Source organism: Bidens hawaiensis, unplaced genomic scaffold (assembly GCF_021521415.1).
Source record: "Bidens hawaiensis isolate Kalapana, Puna unplaced genomic scaffold, B.hawaiensis_p1.1 tig00004774_1, whole genome shotgun sequence".
Classification (NCBI taxonomy): domain Eukaryota; kingdom Viridiplantae; phylum Streptophyta; class Magnoliopsida; order Asterales; family Asteraceae; genus Bidens; species Bidens hawaiensis.
Genome location: NW_027491298.1, coordinates 1,495,936 through 1,504,411, shown reverse-complemented (window position 1 = coordinate 1,504,411; position 8,476 = coordinate 1,495,936). Strand labels below are relative to the sequence as shown.

The following is an 8,476-nucleotide window of genomic DNA, read 5'->3' as shown; positions in this document are numbered from 1 at the left end:
AGCCATGAAAGACTGCCTTGAGTTATTGAGTGACTCCGTTTATGAGTTGAAAAGATCACTTGGCGAGATGATCTGTAGCATCCGTTACTTTTCAAACCCGACCCATTTTAAATTTTCGGTTTTGTTTATTAATATATATGTATATATTCTCAAGTTTCGTTTCATGTATGTTATTTGACATTCGTAAATGTTTATTATTCGTAATCGTATTTGTATTCATTAAACCGACCCGGTTTATCGTTTCAATGCATTCTTGATTCATAATTTATTATTAATATAATATTTCCGATGATTTATGTTCATCGTTCGTTCATTTTATATTCGTTTTGATAAATTAATGAATCTCCACGATTTTAAGGCTTTATTTGAACAATTTATAAACTACTCGGATATAATACAAATTTATCCAAATATCCTAACTTTCATTTCATTATTTAGCATATATCAAAGTTCAAGGTTTGAAATGCAATTATATTTTATTTTATGAATTAAAATACCTCGAAACAATAGGGGTAAAAAGTGTAAATTAAATTTAATTTATAATAAAATAATACCCAACCCTAGCCCTCCCCCTGGCCGCGTATTTTCGGCAAATAGAAAATCTTGGCACCGGCGACGGCTTTGGCCAAGCCAAAAACACCCTTAAATCTCGTTATTATGACCAATTTATTTTTGTGACGGCTTTAAGCTTCCACGAATTACATAAATCATCAAGTTTTATACGTTTTAACGGCTGAATATTATTGAATTGACCCACGAAACTCGCCGGAAACGACCACAGGCAAATTACACCAATTAATCCTCTTACGCGCCAAATAATTGTATAAATAGTACCTGCTCATTCAACTAAACATGCGACAAATCATCCTTCCATCGTAATACACTCCCTGAATCACATAATAATCGGTCAAAGATTCACTTTCCGGCCAAACCCGTTTTCCGTCAATCCATAACAATATCAAGTATTATATGTTTCTAATTCGTTTTTCTTCAATTAACAAAAGCCCTAAACTAGATTGAACAAACATAGAACGAAGTACATGAATTGAAATTCTAGGATTTTTAAATACATATGATGAACTTGGTTATTGAATAAATATAAATGTTCTTATTTCCTTACAAATTAATCAAGCAATCCAACTAGTTAACTCATGTTTGTGTGGTCTATTAGACCCGGGTTCGAACCCTGGTCAGAACATTGTTATTTATATATTTTCCTTTCCATATTCCTTTATTATTTTTAGCCAAATAAAATACTTAAAATCATATTAAATCAAACAAAATTATTCTTAAACTAAATAAAAATCATTTATAAATTATTATTTTTTTACCATTTTCATCTAAAAGCCAACCTTTTCACATTTGATAAGATTCGTAAAACCCGATTAATATTTTATTATTATTCCTGTATTGTTAATTTTTCTTTGTTTAAAATAAATGTTTTCAAGATAAAATCTCGTCAAAATTCATACTTCGTTAGTATAATAAAATTCCCATGTTATATGATAAACTATTAGTTGAAATAATGTTTATATAATACATTTTGTTAAACCGTTAAATTTTAATCCGTTAATATTAATGTGTTTGTTGACTTTAGTTATAATTAGTCTTCGAGATATAATTCCCATTTAAAAATCCGTGCCTAGAAATTATCGTAACTTTCATAGGAATCTTAAAGTTATAATATTAAAATAACATAAATCGTTAAAACCTGTTAAAGCTTAAAAATATTATTATAATATAAAAATGCCATAAAATGTTAATAATGCTTAACCCTAAAGTTTAATTATATAACTTGTTCAATCCCGATAGTTAGTCGTTGCTTTTGTTTTAATTATAGTTCGAGAAGTTCAATCGTTTTGGTTCCTTTGGCGCATTTCGGTTTTATCTTTAATTTCGCTTCAATTCCAAATGTGAGTTTTTATAACGTCATTTTAAACCTTTATTTTCGGGGTGTGGCATGTTACAAGCTTTTATCGACTGTTGTGTCATTAAGTTTCAAACCGATTCAATTGTGTGTCTCAACATATTCATATTATCTATCCGATTCGTTTATGATTACCTTACGTGAAATTGTGTGCAATGTGTTTATCGTTTATGGTTGTTACATCAAACAACTGTACATTACACCCGGGCATATTCCGCTTAAAGCCGGGGTGTTAAAGTTTGGTATCAAGTCGTAACTATAAGATAGGTTGTTAGACGTATCGGCCTAGTATAGTTATAGTTTATTTTAGGGCCCAAACTGCATGTATACTTTATATGCTATGTGCCTGCACTTATATTAAAAGTTCATTCGTATGCTTTTATTTATTTTTATAATATTTTATAACGTCGCCTGCACACATGTTTACACACAAAACTCCAAGGCTTATGCCTAAAACGAATATTTTCAATCATTTGAATTCGATTTTATTTCAGTGTTCTGATATTTCATCTTCATAAAGACGGTTCTACGAGGCGGGTATTAAACTGTAAGGGGGGCGTGCTTGTTTTCCAAACTCTTGACACCAAGGTTGTTGAAACCTAAGGATAAGCAATGCGTACAAATCCAATCAGACGCGGACCCAGTTGCTTACCTAGAGAGTTTGGAAATGGCATGAAACCTATTAAGCCAAATCATACCACACCTTACGCCATACGAATCACAATTTTATGTTTTCAAATGTGACCATGTTCTCTTTGTGAAAATAATATGGTTACACTCCTAAGGATGTCACACAAGTCATGGTGGTTCATGCGACGTGTGACTCTAATATTTTACAATGTGTTCTAACTAAAAGTCTGACAAGTCGTGGTGATACACAAATAACCAGCTTTTGGTTAGACTTGATTTCGCATTTGATTTATGTGTTTTAACTAAAAGTTTGACAAGTTGTGGTGATACACGAATAACCAGCTTTTGTTTCGATTTGATTACACATTTTTTTATTTTTATTGGAACATACAAGATATGATAATTCATACAACGTGTGATTTCGAAGACTCAATTGTTATATTGCGGTTTCGAAAAGTCATTGGGTTATGTGAATAGTCAAGTTTTAATTCGTCTTTGTATTTATATATTCATATAAATTTCTAAAATTTGTGCTATTACACGAATTATCAAGTTTCAACCCGATTTCTTTATTTATAAATTCTATTATTATAATTTGAAAATTCAAAAGGTCATGGTGATACATGAATCGTCGAGTTTCAATTCGTTTTCTTTATTTATATATTGAATTACTGTTTTGGGTTTTTAATTGAAATACGAATTTCATATTTACGTTCCGTGTCACGTGAATTCTTCACGCTTCGTAGCATGTCTTCTCGTTCTCCATGGAATTGCCCTCGAAACTCAACCCACAAAACGACAACCTAGATCATCAAGTAATTGGTCGTCGTGATCCCGGCCATGATAACTCAAAATTCCTCGTTAACCACAACGATACATTCAAACCCCAAAGCTATGCCTGATTGAATCCAAACCCAACACAATCTTGGATACTCAAACCTAACTCGCCAAAGATACTTACACGGGAACCCACCCTTTGTGTAACACGTGTAAATCTACCACTCCGCTACCGCGATGTCGAGATGCTCCACATTTTGATGGTCTCGGCCACCTCATCATCCTTGCCGAGAATCTATACATACTCAACACCACACATTTATTTTCCATGACCTGTTACCCAACCATTCATCTCAACCTTCTGCCTTACCTTATGCCCGTATTTCAAACTCACTACTATTATAGTAACTCGAGAACACCCACTATAAGCCCTACTTGTTACACTTTACCTCGTATCCCTTGTCCACCAAAAGTCTATTCATCTCAACCTTCTGACTAATATTATTACTACTACCATTATTATAATATTTTTCCAACATTAAATAAAGTAAAATCTTTTCCTAAGCTCATGAGGCTATTATACTATCACCATAAAAAGTGTTACATTCATCGAGTCATTTTATCTGGCGATCATTCTAAATGTTTTCATAAGACACCACCCAACAGAAAAATCTTTTACACTAAAAGTTTTATACAGTTTCACAAATTTTAGCTCTAGCTAGGGATTTCTTTACAAATTATTATTAGTTTACTTTGAGCATCACGTTTAGCAATCAATCTTTCACAAACTTAAACGAATCTCAAAAAGTAATTTATTTATTTATTTATTTATTATTCCTTTCCTTATCAACGTCAACGAGTTCCGAGCTAATAATTTATACCACTGCCCCCATAATAGCTTTCATACCACAAACTCACATTCGAGGAGACAAACATTACGAGCTACCTTTTGTTTTTTTATTTCCTTCTCCTTCACACACACACACACACATATATATATACTATTCAACCCTCAGTATCGGCTGTGTATGATTTGCAAAAAGCTTTGAAACTTGTTATATTATATCTAAGAGGAGATTAACAATGAAGGTATCTTTGCAAACACCCAGCTGCCCACCTCGAATGATATCTCAAATTTATTCTTGTAAGCCAGTTGTTCCATTACGTTCTTAGCTCGATCTAGTGACTGAAGGATTTTAAATTTTAATCATTTCCTCCATCTCATGGCATAACCCATCTATAGTTGCTACTCTTGCATTTTTTGGAATGTATGGAATGAACAAGGAAAGAGTCAAGGAGAGATAGAGCTTTAAATGATGCCATGTTAATAACTAGTATGATGGATGGTGTTATACCATCATTCAACTAGAGAACTATTTATATCATTCTTTAGGCTTCCCCATAACCATGCATCTCAAGTATGATTCAAGGCAGATTATATTCATTATCTCGGTTTATTCGTATATCAGATCATTGGTGATAGGAAGTGAATAACGCCAAGTTAACCCCATGCATGTAACCTAGAGGATAAATCGGGACACCTAAGCACAAAGGTGGCAAATGAGGCTTTCAGACTTTTACAAAAATATGTTTTATGGTGGGATGAAATATAATGATGATCAAGTGAGGCGAGGTGGAAATAAATTATTGACTATATAACAGCTATTAAATCAAAAAATTGAATAAAAACTCAACGCATACCCTTATAGCACCCGCTACCTCTATGGTGCTCTTCCGCGTCCTTGGCTCTTGGTGTGTAGTTGTGTTCACTGTGAAACCATGCCTTGGTGGCACCCTTTGGCGCCCCGCTTTCCCACCATACATATAGAATATTATTATTATTACTATTAATATATAAATATATATATATATACATATATATATATATATATTCTTTTAAAGTGGATCCCAAAAATTATTGATTATTTTAATTTGTTAGTGTTTTGATCATTTCGCTTCATCGATTTGTTCTTACCTTGCTTGTTGCTAAGGTGGCACGTGCTATGCGGCATTGATCCATCCCTACACTTATATGGTATTATTGTTCTAATTTTATTTTCTATTTTAAGTTTTACCAATGTATTCTCTTTTAAGCCTAATATAAGTTTTTTAGTCATTTATTTTTTATGTTCGTTGTCACACCCCCACATAAGGCGGAAATGTCAGGACGTGATCTGATTGCTCACAGCTCGAAGATGCTATCATAAATAAAGTGTGACAATATCTATTAAGTTAATTATTTTCAAATACAATGCAAAAATTTTCTTACACAAATAAATAATTTAATACAAGTAATCCAATCAAGATTTAAATAATAATTGTCTTCATTAAACCCTAAGGTCTTTCTAAATGTCCATACTTCAACTTCAATTCAATGGCAACCTGCATATGCGTAGAAAATAGAGTTTATCAACAACACATGTTGAGTGAGTTTATCACCAGTTTTTGTGTAATAATAATAATAATAATAATAATAATAATAATATAAGAAATAAGCAAAACATAATAAACGCGATAATGAAATCAAACAATGAATAAGTAAGGTGTCAATTAACCATTGCCAAGCGAATCGGGTGCCGGTAAATCAACCATGAGCAAGTAATAATAAGACCGTTGCCAAGCGAAGAGTTTGATGAGGATTAGAGGCATGTGACGGCTGGGATTAGTGAATTAGGGTTTAGGGAAAGTTTATGGTAGGAGAAATAAGTGTTATTTATATAGAAAACTCTAAAACGAACCAAATAAGTCTAGTTCACTCGTTTAAGGAAACTGAATATGTTTTTAATGATGTAATCAATGAAAAGAATAGTAAAATTCCTTCTTGGACAACAAGTAATGAACATGGACATGTATCTAAGTTATATTAGTTTTCTTGGGGCTTAAAACACTCAATTATGTCCTAAAATAAGCGATTTACATGCTATAAACGAGTTAGGAAAGGAAATCAAACAAGAATCTTATGCAGATCCTCCACCACGCCGTATGGCCAGCTAGGGGGGCTCCCATCGCGCGGCGCCCCGGCCACCGAGGGGGAGAATTTTCAGTTTCGATGATTTTGGTCCTTGTGATTTGTTAAATGGTCAATTATTAAACCTTTTATGATTAAAATAAGAAATGAACACTATATAAAGTATGAAGGGCCTAAAGTGAACATAAGAAAACTTAAATACTTATAAATATTTGATTTTGATTAATAATAAAGATCTAACAATTTTCTCGGTTCGGGTTATGAGTAAATGAATACGGGTTTTAAAAATCCGAGATGTTACATTCGTTTAATTATTTTTTATTTAATTATTTCTTAAATAAAAAAGAATGTATTTGTCAAATAAAAATTAAAAAGCAATGATGCTTGAAATAATAAGGTTGAATATGGGAATGATTGGTATGGTAGTGTTAGGGGGTAAAATAATTTTGAGTATAAGTAGATGAAGGGCTAAGAAATGCTAAGTCTGTATGTGAGAAGTATTGGTTGTAGCGTTACTGACAAGTCTTAAAGCATGTATATTTTTCTCGATAGTTGATAGCAATTGTTGAGCCCAGCGGTCCAACTTTGGCACATTAACAATATTGGTCCAGTTTCAAGGCCCCAGTGAAGTCCCTCCAACTTGATAATATGATACATTGCACATTGTTAAGGGATCCTTAAAAAGATATTTAGGCTAAGTATATAATCATAGATAGAGACTAAAGCTTGAGGTCTTTTCATTAGTTATTGTTCATGAATCATGGCCATGCATCAAATGAAACGTTTTAGAAAATATCTGCATTTGTTTCCCTATAAATTTGGATCATATTTGCTTGATTTTCATAACCCAATTCATTAGCTTTAAACGCTGAGCTAAACACTAAAACAAATAAGATATGGAAGGCTCGGGTTTGGTCAAATTTCAATCCCATAGTGCGGTTTTGATAATATTACTCGTCACTTCCTCAATCCATTTAATCTCTGCACTCGAGAAAACAAATGTCAAATTCATACGAACCTCATGCAGTTTGACAACTTACCCGACACTATGCTTCAACTCACTATCAACCCGAGCCAATGCAATCCAAACAAGCCCTAAGCTACTAGCCCAAACTGCTCTGTCAGTGACCCTTGACATGACCCGCACCACTTCCTCATCAATGGTTACATTGTCACAAACGCATGGCATGGCGCCTCAACAGGTTGCTGCCATGAAAGACTGCATTGAGTTAATGAGTGACTCGGTGTACAACTTGAAACAATCACTTGAGGAGATGACTAGACAGGGTTCCAAAGATTCAGGGCTAGTGATGAACGACATTCAGACGTGGGTGAGTTCTGCAATGACGGATGAAGACACGTGTGTGGAAGGGTTTAAGGATGACCCAAAAATGAAGAATGTTGTGAGAGGGAAGATTGTGAATGTTGCACACTTAACTAGCAATGCTTTGGCTTTGATCAACAATTATGCTTCTTTACAAGGGTAGTTGAAGGAAGTTGATGTATGCCAATTGCCAATATAGTTTGGAAACTTAAAATACCTAGTCATATAAGGTGGTTTAATGTGTGAATGTTTGTCATATTGTCTATACTTTAATTGATAATACATTGTTGAGTGAATATTATTATTTCTTGTTTTAAACTAGTGCAAATTGAAATTCTACAAAGAAAAGGGAGAAAGTTGTGGTAAGACTTTAATACCAGATTTAACACAAAACTAATACCACACACTATAGTTAAAAATGAAAATAAAAACAAAATTTTGAAATAGATAAAAATTGTTGATATATAATACTCGGAAAAACGAGTTTATAGTTAAAAAGAACTTAAGCAGTATGGATTATGGAAACTTACCCAACAAACACATGGCCCTGATAATTAAGCCCGGCAAGCTGGACAGGTTGAGGTGGCGGATCAAACCAAGCAAAATAAGTTCGGGTCAAAATGGGTCTCTTCTTTCAAGTTTGCATGGGTATGATCGAGATTTTCTCACCCCTATCATGTCTTCTGGCAGGTGGACACATCAGCGACGACGGTGGTGGAGTGGTGGCAGTGATGAGAGTCTCAATGGTGGAATGGGGTGGCAATGCCAGTGATGAGCATCTTGGTAGCGGAGCGGCGGCAGTAGAGTGGGATGGTGGTGGTGGTGCGGCAACGAGTAAGAGTTAAGAGAC

The 8,476-nt window shown here is 33.7% G+C and overlaps 1 pseudogene; it reads left to right on the top strand.

Annotated features, from left to right (window-relative positions):
• The first annotated feature begins 7,066 nt into the window (after positions 1–7,066).
• Positions 7,067–7,912, top strand: LOC143628068 (pectinesterase inhibitor 10 pseudogene; annotated as a pseudogene).
• Positions 7,913–8,476: the final 564 nt, after the last annotated feature.